The sequence below is a fragment of the Engraulis encrasicolus genome, chromosome 18 (assembly GCF_034702125.1).
Source record: "Engraulis encrasicolus isolate BLACKSEA-1 chromosome 18, IST_EnEncr_1.0, whole genome shotgun sequence".
NCBI lineage: Eukaryota > Metazoa > Chordata > Actinopteri > Clupeiformes > Engraulidae > Engraulis > Engraulis encrasicolus.
Genome location: NC_085874.1, coordinates 34,805,627 through 34,823,055, shown reverse-complemented (window position 1 = coordinate 34,823,055; position 17,429 = coordinate 34,805,627).

Genomic DNA, 17,429 nt, shown 5'->3' with positions numbered 1-17,429 from the left:
TAGTACTATAGTAGTTAACTTTTCAATGACTATTACAGCGTGATACATGCAGGACAATATAGACTGTATTGCAATTCAAATGTGCAACTTTTTGTTCTTAATGATGTAATATGTTGTGGTTCGCAGTCTTGTTGTTCAGATCAGAAGGTCCTCCAGTTATTAGTCACAGCTGTGTCTTATCACCAACCCACACACTGAAAACTAAATTATGTGACTTTTTTGCTACAAAGACAGGACCTGTGACAGAGCCACAGTTGTACTGAATATGACACATTCGTTCCTCAACACTTAGAATCATTTGTTCAATAATATTCCTGGAAGGAGTGACCACTCACCAACCGTGTGATCAACCAAAAGGAAATGCTTTTAAGGCCCTTCTGATTTGAACAGTCTACCCTGTTATTTAAGGTATCTTTTCCTTCTTTTAAAGTATCTCTTCTGAACTACATTCAGTCGCATGACCAATGTAGATTTTTCAGCAGAGTATGATTTTATGATTTAGGCCTATGTCTTTTTCTTCAAATTCTTTAAATTCTAGACTAATACATGGTTGAGTTTGCCTATATTGCGGTCCTATGCATACACTATGAACATGTGGACATGTATATTTGTTTGTTTCTTCTTAGTATATATATTTTTTTCTCCAGTAATATGTAGAGCTTGTATGGTATTAGCTAGTGTATCTTTTTGGTTAGAGATAGAGGGTGTGTGGTTAGAAGTGGTAGGGAAGAGCTTCCGTGTGTTTGAATATATGTACTGTGTGTGCTATGTCTGTATTTTGAGGACCGTCTCGAAAACTACATTTTTATCTCAAGAGGATATCCTCTAATAAAGAATTTGAATTTGAAAATTGAAATAGCCAGGGCTATGAAGTGCCCCCTAGGCAATATATCACATCGCTTCGGGATTGTAGGCCGACATAAAGTAATTTTATAGGCCTACATACAATAATATTTCTCGTGCATGCAAACAAAATGCTTGCACTAAGCGCATGTACGAGGTAAATTACTTTATGTATAAGCTTTTAGTGATGATGTGAGACCTGTTTCTGATATATTGCCAAAGGGCCACCTCATACTTAAATGCTACTTTGGCTAAGTACTATGTAGCCTCTTACTGCAGATGGCCCCATCGACGGCCGTATTCACTCTTCGCTGGAAGCGCTCTACAACATCATGACAACATTGCTATGACAATGCAAATAGTCTTAACCCTTTGAGGAGTAAGGACTTTTCCCAGGTTCTTCTAGAAATTTACTTGGACACTCTACAGCTCCCATAGACGTCTGTGTTAAAAATCATTCTCCTTATGACATCATAATGAGAACTCAAAATTCGGGCAAAATTCTAATCACATATTTGTGATGGTACTCCTCAAAGGGTTTTACGTATCCTAGTCAGACTTGGTCATTACCATATTGACAATATGGCTCTGCTTTAAGGGGTTAAATCCAACTCTTCATTTGAACTCTCAATGCAAAATATTGACTTAACATCCTCTTTTGCTTAACCTTAAAGGTGCACTGTGTAATAATTTTAGTAGTTTATTTCCAGAATCCATGCTGCCCATTCACAAGTATTAGGGGTCTTACACACCAAGGCGGTAAAGCGTCGCGGAACGGCCGCGTTTTTTACCGGCGTCGATGAAAATACATTGAAACATTTTTGTCCTTACACACCAACCGGCGGTAGTCGAGCGTCAGTGGCGCGGGAGCCGGCTCCGCGCCGCGCTGCATTTGGAAAATAGAACTCCAGCGTATTTTTCACGCCGGCAACCGGCGGTGTCTCATTCAAATGAATGGCAAAGTAGCACGCTAGCTTTAGCTGTGGGGAGGGTTTTGAACAGGACTGGCCGCGCACGCCGACGCTGTCAGTGTGCAAGGCAGAGAAAAGCACGCCGGCCAAAACTAAGCAGAAAGACCGCGTCCGTCCTGCGACCGTTCCGTTCCGCCTTGGTATGTTTTGGCCCTTACCTTTTTTATTAATACTTACCAACAGCATCAAATTCTAAATATTCATTTTCACTGGGAAAATTGCGCTTTTCATACATGAAAAGGGGATCTTCTCCATTGTCCGCCATTTGAATGTCCAGAAATAGACTTTTTAGCTGCAAAACTTACTGTACTTTGGTCATACTAGTTACAGTAATATTAGTTCATTATATAGTAAATATTCATGAAAAGATCACATTTGGCAGTTAGCAGCACAGTTTCAATGAACAGCATAGCTGCAATACTGGCCACCATCGTACACAGTGCACCTTTAAGGGGTTCTGGGGAAGCACAGCCCAGTACCAGAAGTAATAGCACAGCATAACCACTTGGTGGCACTGCAACTCCTTGTTGAGAAATCACACTTCAACTTTGTACAAGGCTTAGGGTTTTACTGCTGAAGGAGACTGGCAGATGCCAATGAAGTTGAAAATAGAGCACTTTATTGAAGTAAGGGGTCAGTTAATATGGTTTTTACAATAGGAACGCTATATAGGGTAAGGGGTTAGGGCGTCAGACTTGTAGCACAAAGTTTGCCCAAAGACACCCTCCTAGATGTCTGAGGTACCCTGAGCATGGTACAGTCCCGCCGCACTGCTCCCTTGGGGCGCCATTGGGGGCTGTCCTCTTGCACGGGTGAAGCATAAATGCAATTTTGTTGTGTGCAGTGAACACTTGTGTGCTGTGTCACAATGACAATGGGAGTTGGAGTTTCTCAGTTGTGCTTTCACTTTCATTCAGTCAGTCAAGTTCGGCAGACAGGCCAATGACACATGCTGTACTGTACTGATTCAACACTGCTTAGAATATGGTCCCAATGGATTTATTCTCAATTCAACTGTGTGGGTGTTATATTACACTTAGAGAGTCAAAATTATGGACTGTTGGAATTCATCAATCAAAGAGTCAAATTGAATACTCATAGTGGTAGTCCTACAATCTAAGTGTAGTTACACATTTTCAGAAAACATGGCATGTTACAAACATTCTTCTGACATTCCTAGACAACAAACCTTATTTTAACATGATGTGTTTTTCTTCATCATCTTTCCTTTACATTTATTGCGAGTTCAATTCCTCTGTATTTGGCTTGATGTTCGCGTTCACGCAGTAGCGACTGGTTGGTCTGTGAACATTCCAAGGCCATTTTATACATCAAGATCTTAATCACAAAAGTTCTCACACGTCTGTGGCGGCGCCGCGGCGGCCATTTTGTCAAACACTGTGTGCATTCCAATATGCATCCTTGCGTCTTCCACTCGTGCTTGTGGCCTCACGTTTTACTGATGCCCCACCTCTGTGGAGAAAACAATTCAGTTTCCTTGCTGTCAGCCCAGCCACAACAATTTTTGGGGGACTATTTTTCATTCACCATCCAATATGCAAATGCGAAAATGACTTTACAATTGAGCTTTTTCAAGATATTGAAATATAATGCTGTTGTCAGTGATGTCATCATGACGTATTACTTCCTGGTTCGAGGCCAAAAGCACAAGTGGCGGACGGAAGGTAGCATATTGGAATGCACACACTGTGTCTGTCGTGTTCTCCATGTGCTATTCTTAAAGTCAGCTTTGCTCTTCAAAGGCTTCCTGTCTTAAGCTACTGTATGTTGCTCTGTTTGCTTTTTCTTTCAGCCCAGCTAAGCTCCCCAATGCCTTTTTTAAGATCTGTCCTCGGAAAAGTCAACACTGTCCATATATTGCACAAGACACGAGATGAAGAGGCAAGGAGGTGAGAGCTTTATCACTGTTTGGTTAAGAGGGAGGAGGGAAAGTCATGAATTGACAAATAAAAAGTGCTGCACACTACAGAGGCTGGCGCTGTCGAAGCATTCTCCATCATGGGCTGTCTGAGAAACACACACACAAACATACACACGCGCACACACACACACACACACAGGGCCGGTTTTTAGCATAGGCCGGCTAGGCGGTCGCCTAGAGCGCCATGTGAAGAAGGGGCGCCGAAATGGCGCTCTCCTATGCGTAATTTTGCGATATGAAGTTTTTTTATGAAGTCGCAATCAACAAAGAGTGGCGAAAGCGCTCCTCACGGCAAAGCGCCCCTCAGCCAATAGTAATATCTCTTCCAACTGTCTCTGGGAAGTCTGTGAACCAATAAACAGACAGTTCTGAGAAAGGGGGCGGGACGAGTGACAGCGTGCGGTCTATTTTGAATTTGGAGACTCACTCGAGAGACAGAGGGGGCAAGCGCAAACAGTAGTGCTGCTCTGCTGGATGGAGATTATCATGTTCTCATTAAACCACTCATTGCATGATGCAGGAGTTTCAGAGGGTGTTTTGGAACTATGTGATTTAATCAGCAACCGTTTGTGATTATGGAAAGCCTAATAGTTATGAGGTTACTATTTGGAATTAGAGAGAAAAAGAGCTTTGTTTTTGATCAGAGAAATCGCTAGTTAGCATGCTAACATTAGCCAAGTATGCCAAGCAATGAAATCCAGTAAAGTAGCTGTTAGTAGCCTACTCACTACTCACTAACACCCACCTGATATCATAATAGCCTACTTGCTTAGGTTGACAAGCAATGTAAAGTAAGACTGGTGCAATGTTTAAAACAATTTTAGCTGCCATATCTCCTTCCATCCACATGAATTAAATTACCTGCTTGTTGTAAGCTTAAAAAAACATTAATTTCCAGACCAGAATGACATAGCCTAGGCTACATTAATCATGTAACAGAACCATGCACAGCAGACAAGTGAGGCTATTTACTATATTTTGTATATTATGAAATTCAATAGCGTGACAGCTCTTCTCCCTTTCTCTCACCCTGTCCCTCCAAACACATAGATAGCCCCCTTCTCATTCTCCTACTCACAAATGCACCACTATTTCCAGTCCAGAAATGAAATTGGTTTGGAAGACAGCACAAATGTGTAGCTTATTAAAATTGTTATGCTGCCATGCTTTGTGATGCTGTAGATAGTGTAGATCAATGCAGACCTCCTTGGTAGGCTTATTGTCTACACATGCATTTTACATGCAAATGTACTGTATCACTCTCCTGGCATTTCAATTTCACGTTACAATTCAAACACATTGATAACCTCCCTCTCATCTGGGGTTGGGGGCCCCACCACCATCACATCCAACACACCACACAGTGAAGCTACTTTCATGCGACTCAATCTGATGTGTTGGTCGCCTGTCAAAAAGAACCACAAATCCATTTGATGAAAAACGGTTATTGTTCTTGATGCTATTTAGTTAAGCTTACTAAGGGTATTAGTCTTGTGTTCTGTGAGGTATAAGAAAGATTTTTTTTTCTTTCAAAGGTAGGGGGGGGGGCAGAAATCAAACTCGCCTAGGGCACCAAATAAGCCAGAACCGGCCCTGCACACACACACACATGCACGGACACACACACACAGGCACGGACACACACACAGGCACGGACACACACCCACACACACAGACACACACACACACACACAGGCACACACACACACACACACACACACACACGCACACACACACACACACACACACACACACACACACACAGGCACGCACACACATATACACGCACAGTCACACACATACAGACATAAAGACTCTCTCTCTCTCACACACACACACACACACACACACACACACACACACACACACACACACACACACACACACACACACACACACACACACGCTCGCGCGCGCGTGCACGCACACACACGGTGTGGGAAAGAGCTGGCTCCAATCTCGACTGGGCTAGTGTTTAATCATCCCCCTCCCTCTTCTTTCCTACTTGCACACTTGCTTTTTCTTTCTTTTTTTCCAACATAAAAGTGTTGAAAGCACAATTGCCGTTTCTGTCAACACTATTTCCCTCTCTTGCCTTTTCCCTGTTCTATCACATTCTACCTCCTCTGTCTCTGTGTGTGTGTGTGTGTGTGTTTGTGTGTGCGCGCGCGCGTGTGCGTGTGCGTGTGCGTGTGTGTCTGTGTGTCTGTGTGTGTGTTCTAGAAATGCCCCACAGCAAAGTTGGTGGAATTGATATTACTGTACTACAAAAAGCATTGATTTTTTGCTTTTCAAAACAGCTCCAGTGATATTGACCAGTCTGAATAACTGAACAGGGACTTACTGTCAAAAGGTGTATAAGTCAAAACAATCTCTAATATCATTATATGCTGAACTGACTTTCTGTATTTGAACCCAAAGTGTATGTGTGTGCTTACATACCTGCCATGTCAAAAATAAACTTCAACAGTATAGGTCTTATCTCTCATTATTTCTTTATTACCACACAGCAAGTATGGTAGTGTTAATTTAACACAGACGGTATCAAATTTCACACCCAGAAAATGTCTTTGTGACCACACTATGCAGTGTAAAAAATAACACTTGAAATTATTGAACATTCAACACTGAGTTTTTGTTTTGGTTTAACACTTTTTGTTCTCAGAAGTAGAAACCATATACTAGGCCTAATATTTCAAAGTGTGGAATCAAAACTACACCTGTGTTGGTGTTGCATTACAGTAATAACACTTTTTTTCAACGCTAACACCAGTGTAGTGTTTAACCATCAACACTCAAAAGATTGAGCCACCTCCTGGAATAGTATTGTGGCCATGGTTCCAAATGAAGTTGGTGTTATTTTTATTTCTGTTTGCTAAAGTCCATTGTTTGTAACTTAAGCTTTTTTGCTGAGCTATTCTCACAAATACACCGACATTACACCAATTTCGTTTGGATTTGTACATGCATTTTCTCCTTATTTGTTCATGCATTTCATCTCTATGCACACTTTATATGTGTACGTAAGTTGCAGGCAAGCTGAAAGCTTTAAAGGAGTCAGTGTTGCAGGCAGCGGTGTAGCTGTCTATGCCTTTATTGCACGAAGGGAACTGGAGCTTACAGTCCTTGAATTGTGTCTGTCTCGGCTCGCATCTCCATCTAGAGAATGCACAATAGTTGTCTTTGCTGATGTATCCTTCAAAGGAAAATTTGCCTCCTAGCGACGACCTCGAATGGACAAACCTGCCATCGGAGATGGTCATCAAAGGGCCGGTTTGTTCCATGATGTAATTACTACAGACAAAACAGCAAAACCTAGAGCCTTTAGCATTAAATAATAAATAATATGAAAAGAACACTGCGCACCAATATGGCGAAAGGACACATCAGTTTACATGCCGTGTCTGATGGGAGCTTTTTGCTTTTTTTTGTTTGGTAACGATGATCAAAAACAGCAGCGTGGAGCTTTTTCATGTCTGCAATCACCAGTCAGTAATAAATATGACATGACATGATGTGAACGACATGTCCTGAAGATCTAATGGCTGGTCTTTTTTTTTCATGGGAACGGGGCTGGTATAATTTTGGATGTGGGCTTTGATCGTGTGTGTGTGTACTGACAGGCCCGGCAGCGTCCCTCCAGATGAAAAACTCTCTTTGATCAGTTCAAATATTTAATTATGTCACAGGCCTCCATGACCTGAAAGAGAGAGAGAGAGAGAGAGAGAGAGAGAGAGAGAGAGAGAGAGAGAGAGAAAGAGACGGACAGACAGATGGACAGACGGACAGACGGACAGAGAGAGAGATATCAGGTCGTAACCCTGTAGATATTTAAAGGGTGTGTGTGGGGTGGGCTGGGGTGGGGGGGTCTGCTAGGAAATTCTGATCTAAGGACTGAGACGTGTTCACAAGTTCAGATCTTATTCACATGAATAATGAAATCTGTTCATGCATGTACATATATATATTCACCTTTGAGTGTCACAAAGCATAAATCAGAGAAGAAAAAAGGGATCAGAGAGAAGGACAACGCAAGAGTCCGTGTGTGGGTGAAAGTGGGGTCATCTGCTGTACTATACTAGCCTGATTATCATCGACTTTCAAAGTTCCTTGAGACTTGAGCTGTATCGCAAATGTCAAGGATCCTGGCCTTGCTAGGACGTGAAACGCCCAGTGATTGGATGCTCTTTAGTGAACTCCGCGGAGTATCCAATCACAGGGCGTTTCACGTCCTTGCAAGGCCAGGATCCTTGACTTTGAGATACAGCCTATGTCTGACCAAGAGCATAACAATTAACATTTCCCAAACGGCATGGTTGACACATCTCCCTTGGTTTGCTACTGGTTGTTTTCTCCCGGACGAAGTGAAAGGAGCTCAGGTGAGTGGGAGCTCAGAAACGATATTGCTCCTGGCCTGACTAGAAGCAACGCTGAAGGTGTTGCGTCACTAGGAGGGTGCGGCCTGGCTAGTACTACTATACTCTTCAGAGTTCCACTTTTCTTTTTCTAATTCATTTTATCCTCCCCAAAGTTTGTGTGTTGTCATTCTTGTTCTACTGATATGTTATATGCTATTTATTGTGGAAAAAATGAAATAAAATACAAAATAGCTCTTCTATAGACAGACATACAGACAGACATGTTCTAACTGTAGCCGTTTCAAATCATTCACTGTATTTGGATTGTCAATGTGTGAAGATCTCCTTCACTGTCCTTGCCAATCACGTCTCGATTCACCTTTTCATGGACAAATGAAAGCACTCAGTTGAAGGAGAAGATTGTGCACATCCTGAAGACTGTTGAAGTCGAAACGCAATCCAGCCATGAAGTAATAAAAGACAACAAAAAGTATGCAGACTTCTCACTCTGAAAAATATGAGAGCACTGTCTTTTGTGTTGCATACTTTAAGAAAAGGAAAGAGGAAAATATGAATAGGATGATGAGATGTTTTATTGCTTATTATTTGTGAACTCTAATCGACCTCTTTGGAGTGTCAAGTTATCAACTGTCACTCTTCATTACGCTAACCTTCGATCATATTTCTCCTGTGTGTCCCTCTCTCTGTCTGTGTCCCCATCTTTCTCTCTCTCTCTCTCTCTCTCTCTCTCTCTCTCTCTCTCTCTCTCTCTCTCTCTCTCTCTCTCTCTCTCTCTCTCTCTCTCTCTCTTTCTTTATCTCTTTCAATCTCTCTTACCAGTTTGCCTTTTCACTGTTTCTCTTTTCCCTTCTCTCTCTCTCTCTTTCTCTCTCTCTCACCCATCCTTTACTCGCCACGACCTTTCAACACCCACTCACTGCTGAATATGTGTTGAGTCAGATGCAACACCAGAGTAGACTATGCAAGCACGCACATGCACACACACACACACACACACACACACGCACGCACGCGCGCACACACACGCACGCACGCGCGCACACACACACACACACACACACACACACACACACACACACACACGGGCACACACACACACACACACACACACACACACACACACACACACACACACACACACACACACACACACACACACACACACACACCCAGAGACACACACCTCCAATAGTTAGCTAGATAACCTGAAACACGATCCGCCATAATGGAGATTTCCTTTCGGTAAGAGGCTTTGAAAAGGGCCCTATGATTTATAATAGGCCTACCTACCATATAAATTTCAACATGCATGTTACCGGAGGATTTTCACCAATATTGTGTGTGTGTGTGTGTTTGTGTGTGTGTTTGTGTGTGTGTGTGTGTGTGTGTGTGTGTGTGTGTGTGTGTGTACGTGCGTGCATGTGTGTGTGTGTGTGTGTGTGTGTGTGTGTGTGTGTGTGTGTGTGTGTGTGTGTGTGTGTGTGTGTGTGTGTGTGTGTGTGTGTGTATGTGTGTGCATGAGCGCTCATGTTTTTACGGCTTCATGTTGAACTGACCCACTCATATCCCTCCGTTGACCTCTTTACCCATCACAGAGCTGACTGCCACAGAGCAGGGAAATGATCTATTACTCATCTTCCTCCCCGCAGGTTCCTCTACAGAGAATGGTGCATCTCTGGAAGCCATAATGCCATAGATGTGAGAGACTCAGCTGAAGTAACTGAGTAGCAAAACAACATAAGGAGGTAGAGTAAACTGGTCCACTTCGGAAAGACTAGGCCAGGGATGACTGGAGCACTCAGATACTTTTTAGTATTTTATTGTGGTGCAAACATAATGAATTTTCATTATAATCATTATGTTTGCACCACAATAAAATACTAAAAAGTATCTGAGTGCTCCAGTCATCCCTGGCCTAGTCTTTCCGAAGTGGACCAGTTTACTCTACATTGTATACCGTCCTGGACTGGACGCACCAAGAAGGTTAGAGCGCAAGTGACTTCCCTTTTACGAACATAAGAAGGTCTAACATTAGGACAGCATCAGAGTGCTATATTTAAAAAGACTTAAACATTGAAAAAAATATTGTAGTGCGATCAGGGCAGCCAACAGGAAGACACATTTGGATCCTCATTACATTGCATGTATCCAATGACTATAGCTCAGGCCTGGCTTAAGCTGAGAACCATGCGCAAACACAAAGCCGAGAAAGCATTAAGCAAGTAATGGTAACAATTTACTTAAAAATTCTGTAGTGCATCATGAGCGTGTTTATAATGAATTATAACATGCATCATAATTAGTCACAATGCATTATGACTACACTCATAATGCTTCATGATATATTATATCAACAGTTATAACTATACATCTAGCTTATAATGCATTTTAATAAATATAAGTAAATAAATAAATAAATAACACCCTTGTATTTATAACGCATTATAAGCTGTATGTATAGTTATAACAGTTGATATAATACATCTTGAAGCATTATGAGTGTAGCTATAATTCATTGTGACTAAGCAATTCATTATAAATACGCTCATAATGCACTATAGAATGGGCTTTAAGTAAAGTGTTACCCAAGTAATTTTTAAAAAACTTGACAAATATAATTCTCATGCATTCTGAAAAACACCTAAGTAGAATACTTCTCCTGTCCAATACTCTAATGTGACTGACTGACACAGATGTGTCTGTGTTTCTTGGTATGGAGTAAAAAAAATGGGACTAAATGTCTCCAGTGCTGGTCTTTAGTAATACTGCAGCTAACCTACAAATGCTCGAGATGTGCTAGTGTGCTTTGTGCGACGTTGTAAGAAAGACGGGTCTAGCTAACCAAGAGACTGGCCAGAGATACAAAACATGACCAATGACCTGGAAGCGTAACAGCATTGAGGGATGACCCAACTCCACTCAGGAGCCAAAACCCTGCAGGGTCCTCCTGCCCGTTATTACAAAACCACATTAACGCATAATGACAACGCAGCAGCACAGCAGCGCAGCACAGCGCAGTCCGCTCAGAGGAGCAGAAACATTGGTGGCACTTGGATGTTATTATAAACACCCCAGTGCTGACTGATGAACAAAAAAACCCTAAGTGACCCTTTTTTTACGATGATAGCCTAGCTGGTGAAGAAAATAAGTGTGCATGGAAGTCTGCAGTTGTATCGTTAATGCAGCTCAATGCCCCTGAGTAAGTTGTTGCATTGGTATTGGGAACATGGAGTATTTACTATTTCCATATATTCGTCCTGTGTGCACATTATTTATAGGTAATACTCCTCTACATAGCACTCTGAAGATAGAGTATACAACACTGTGGAGAGTCAAATTGAAGGGTTTATTTGCGAAACAGGAAATTGACATTTTGTATAGGAAATTCCATTGCATTGTATTGCAAAATGCTTTTTTATAGGTTTAAAAAGCATGTTCCCATAATATTTGAATGGCAACAATTCACGCACAGGTGATAGTATAGGACCTCTGGACAGTCATTTCCAATAATAAAAAGCAAAGGTCAAAAATGGTGGATACACCGTTTTGCAAATAAACCCTTCAATTGCTCTAACAGAGCAGTCAACTGTGTAAAACAGTGGAGTCAGTGTAAAATTCTGCAGCTGTCCAGTGTAATTTCAGCTCTATAGCTCTTATATATTTACACAATATTGAGAAGAATTTTTTATACGAAAAGACTAATATTATATACTATTATATATATATTATATTGATCAAATGATATTTGAAACAGCGTTAAATTAAAACTCTTTACTGTAAGAGTTATATTACGTAACACTGATATATTTACTGTGTTGTTGGCATTATTGCCATGTTGTTGACACAACACGGTTACACTAATAACAGTTGACAGCTTTACAAAATGACAGGGCTGGTTGCCATGCCATCAAGCATCCCATTGAACACCACCACATGACCCTTTTTCTACCATTTTGAGTTATTTTGTGTGACGCATCATTTTAGTGTAACTAGATTATGGACCTATGTGGACTCAAAGCTCCTCTGAGCTAATAAAATGCCTCTTTCATCACCTGCTCCTTGCCCTGCATGGCCCCCAGGCTTGTAGGCTATGTAGTGTAGCGTACTGTCTGTATGGCGAGACAGCCATTTCAGCTGTAGTGCTGTCAAGCGCAATCCAAATTCAAGCAAACAAATTGCAATAAATGAAGAGGCTCGGACTGTGTGTGTGTGTGTGTGTGTGTGTGTGTGTGTGTGTGTGTGTGTGTGTGTGTGTGTGTGTGTGTGTGTGCGCGTGCGTGCGTGCACGCGGGTTGCTGGTGGACACACTGTTTTCTGATGCTAATGCTAAAAGCTCTTGAGTGTCACTTATGCCCCGTTATCGTCTGAGAGCCATCCTGTATCTAGAAAGCGCAGCAGCTGAAGGAGCCATCAGAGGAGAGGAGACACTCACTCGGGGCTATTTGCAGCTCTTGCATCCTTTAGCTTACAAGTGACCTTCAGGCCGACAAGAGAAGAGGGGAGATAAACTCTAGGCCTTTGGCTTTTCTTTGTTTATTGGTCACTGTAGATGAGGATTGTTTGGCCGGAGTAGTATACAACAACAACCAAACATGTGGGGGACATTAGTGGAGCTACTGTCGTTGCCTGGCTCTTGATCGACCTGTAGTTCCGCGCATCTTGCTCCACATGTTCCCTCCGCCTCCAGAAAGCATGGCTTTATCCATCATTCTGCCTTAAAACCCAGTACTGAAAAACACATATTAAACACATATTAAGCTGGGCTTTGACACACTGAACACGAGTAATGAAATGTCTTATTTTCCTTTGCTTTGTAATTGATGCTGTGCAAGCCAATAAGGAACAATATCAACTTAATATTGTATCCAGCCGTCACATAAGCGTACGGAATGAATGTACTGCTGTTTTTATTCATTCTGAGTGGAGAGAGATAACGTGACCATTAGTGGTCCCCTTCGACATTATTCTGCCAATTTTAATTTGGGAGCTATCAAAACTGATATGCCCTAAAATCGATCCTGCTCAAATGGCTGAAACTGATCTGTTGACACCGCAAGTGCCGTTGGCAGTTTGGCACCTGAATTGTTCTGCTGAACTGCAGCGGACGGGAGAGAGCCATGGCGCTACCATATTCCCAAGGAAGGATTACTGCACAGGCCTATCGGGCCGAGGCCCAGGGGCCCAAGATCCAAGGGGGGCCCTGAAACCCAAGCCTCCTCCAAGCAAAAATACACTTCATTGTTGGTCTATAGCCTATTTATGTCCTCATATTGTGTTAAAGTTGCACTTTTAACTACAGCATTTATGAATCCCTCACCCCACCCCCTGAACTCTCAACAACAAAGGGTATCTTCTTGTTCTTTGCGTAGCACCCAAAACTGTTGGGAACTCATGATTCCAGGGAGGGGGGCCTTTGTTGCTGTCTGGCCCAGGGTCCCATGAGGTCATAATCCATCCCTGCATATCCCCCAGGGGGGGTTACGTACTACTACCCCACTTAGTCTGTCTGAATGGAGGGCAAACAAGCCCATGACTTACAGCAGAACACCCACGGGCAAGCCAGGAGTCCTTATCAATATCTCATAACGCAAACTCACTGTCTGTCAAGATGGTCTGACACGGAACACCAGAGAAGCTGAGGTGACCTCACAGAGAACACAGTAAGTCTGCCCATGTCACTTTGACTGAAACATATACAGCATGCTGAAATCTGGAGAGGGAATCTTGTGCCACAATAAGCAATACACATTTTTTTCATTATTATTACTCGGGTTGCATAGACTGTGCTCATCTACGTGCCTGGCAGTGTCATATTCAAGGTGTTCAGTGGCACCAGACTTGGCGCCAGTCATGAGAGATGGTGTAATGGAAAGCAGGTATGTACTTACTTGTGAACACATAATCTTTCTCTACTTTAAAAAACAGACATGACACACTGTAACCATACTCCCTGACTTTAAGAACTTTGTCAGTCTGTTATGCATTCAACCATCCTCTGTAACTTCCTCAGTAGATCGCTGGAGTAAGCACTCCAAAAGGACGCAAAGGAAGTGAAGCATTCCTCTCCCAGGCTCAGTCTAAATATCTAATTTATTATAAACGGCAGAAATATTATGGCTAAAAAAAGTCTGGTTATGCGAATTATCACTGTTTAAATCTGTGCCAGGTGTTTACCTTCTCCACTCCATACTGCATAAATAAAATCAAGCCAAGCCTTACCTGAACATAAGATATTTTGCAGAGGGCTGGAAGCAAATGTGAAGTTTCTCCAAGCTATGGCTGTGAGACTAATTAAGATACAGTGCTGACTATGCTTGGATTACAGTAAGAAGGGGAACGGGAGTTGGTTAAGGAATCTCAGCAGCCCATTATAAAACCTTGAGGCAGAAGCTGTGAGCTTGGCTCTCCTAAGGTGTCCAGGAGAAGCCAATGATTCCAAACATCTTGGCACATCATAATAAGAACAAATGACAAAATTAAAAAATATAAACATAATGTGCTCATACTTGAATTGTGTGGAAATAATTGCATTAGTAGTTGGGAAAATGATTGTCTGGTGGTTGTCTTGCTTGGGTGGCATATTTAATTCAGAAACACAGATGATAGCAAATATAATTTGAAGTAATTATCAAGTTCGGTAACACTTTATTTTAGGGATACATCTATTAGCACTAATACATACAATATTAATGCCTGTGTAAGTAACTTGCAAGGCATGTACTAAGCAAAACAAGACAGTTGTTAGACATTTATTCACAAATGTCTTGTTCATGCACAATAAGGGATGTATTACCAATATAACCTTAGTAAGGACCTAGTAGACCTAGATTTCTATTTATGAGTAAGCAGTAAGGGCCAAAATACATTTAGTCAGGGTCAATTTTCCCAAAAGATGAACCCTGAAGGCAAATTGTGTTAATTTTTGGTATACAACTGATTTAGGGGTATTCAAGGGTGCTGAATCCAAATCTGTTGTATACCGGGCGCAAAAATGTACGGAAATGCCTCAAACGGGCAAAATCCAATATGGCCGCCGACACCAGGTTAAAATCTCGCAATCCCTTTTCTTTTTGACTAAACAAGGTATGAATGTGAAAATAAGACTTATTTTTATGTTTTCATATATGGGGAACCCCATTCTGTCATCAGATTTAAGGTCAGATTTGAAGAAAATGCTTAAATAATTGGCTGGCAGCTTTTTTAAAACAGGGAGCCTCATATTGTCAACGATTTTTAGCATTATGATCAAACTTTCAAGATCCACAGAAAATAATGTCTGATGTCTTTGTGAACACCAATACTACCATAAACTGCACTGAACTGTCTACTTTCACCTGAAAAAAGAAGTTTGTGTCTACCTATTTCCATTCTTTAGTTACTGGCAGTACAACATGGGATGACGCCTCTAAAAAAGCACTGATTTCTGACCCAAAAATAGTACACTTCTGTGTCCATATTTTTTCTTTCAGGACAAAGTGCCTTTTTATAGTGTTTATGTTTGGTATACAGCATTTCCATGGGTTTTGAAATATGCTCAATTCAAATCTGTCGTATACCAGGCTCAAAAAATTCCTATAATGCCTCAAAATGAAGGAATCCAATATGGCCGCCGTCACCAGAGATATACAGTACATATCTTTGATTAAACAAGGTGAACTCTTAAAAACATTATGTAGCTATATGTTTTCTTTTCATACATGGGGAAATAATGTATGTAATCAAATTTAAAATTATAATCAAAGGTAGTCAGTGTAGTCAGGCAGTTCAGTGTAGTCTGAATTCATGTTTACAACCATTGTTTTTCATGCCAATTAACTGACGGGCTAATTTCTATTGAAATGTTTTGTCTATTTCAATTGCTTATGCACAATGCACAAATGAAAATAACTCAGCCCACCTCTTCCATTATGACAAACCTATACACAGATAAGCCTGTATGCCTGAATGTACCTTCATCTAATATGAATATCTAGTTTTGGGAAGTTATTGTCTGCTGATTTTATTGCCTTGCTTAGATTGAATCCTTGAACGGTAGAAAGGTGAAAGGTGGAACAAAAGACAGGTTGATGTCATTGTGAAACATTTACTTTCTTGATAGTTAGGCTATTCCCAATCATTATCAAGCTCCTCCTACTCAGTGTTTTGGCCACTACATGTTTAGACACTACATAACACCATGCACTACATTGTACTTTTGCTGCAGATGTAGCGAAAGCAATGGAGTTGTTTTGCAGTGATGAGTCCTAGTCATAGAGTCTTTGCTATCTACATCTGAAGCCACACAATGACATATTGTGCCCCCACATTATCAAGCCAATGTACTGAGGCAGGATCACATACTACTCCACCCTGTCCTCCTGTCAGTCACTGAAATGGGATGGATGAAATTGAATGGGGCATTAGTCCCACTACTCCTGTATCTGCCATTCACAAAGCATGAAAATACATCACAACTTGTGCTTGCCCCAAGGAGTGTCTCATCCCCCTCTGGATCTGCAAGAAGAGGCATGGAGTACATGGAGTCATTCAGTTGCTGCAAATTCACGATTCAAGATTCTTTTTATTCATCCTAAGAGAATTTTGTCTTGGGCATACATAGCTGTTGCATTTAAGCAAACAACTGCTTCAAAATCACTAGAGGAGGAGAGGTGATAATAAGAGAATAAGTTAACCTAGGGCTCTGACTTCTACTCCAAAGAGCTTGGATCATAAGTGGGACAGTCAGAGCACACCCATAACCCTAGTGATGGTCAATATCAAGCTGCCTTCCCCTTACTTGCACTTCACCCCCATGGTGTCCCTCACACAACTGTGCTTCTCCCATCCAGTGTGCTCCATCATCTAAGCTTCACCTATCACTTGGGTCCCTCACATGGGATTACAACTCACTCATGGGTGTGCCTCCCATGGCCACAAGGCAGCCATCACACTTCAGGCACTTTGGTCACTCCATCACGTACAGTAGATAACCTCTAATCCTTCGGATTCGCCCTGATCGCAAACCACAATACCGTAGAACCAATCAGGATCACTGATTTTTCAGAGATGTGACACAGTCAAAATGTATGGTGCTGAGAAGTTAAATAAGTGAAAAAATCAGTTCTTTCAGCAACAATGACTGCTCCAATGAGTCACTTTTCGAATCTGTGAATAGTTAAAGCGCAGCTCAGACAAATGTGACACAAAATGTGTCATAAGTGCAAGGATTTCTTTAAATAAATCCACTCTTTTGGACCTCTATGCCTATGGCGTAGCTCCAGATGGAAGTTGCTGTGGCCAGCAAAAGGTGGCAGT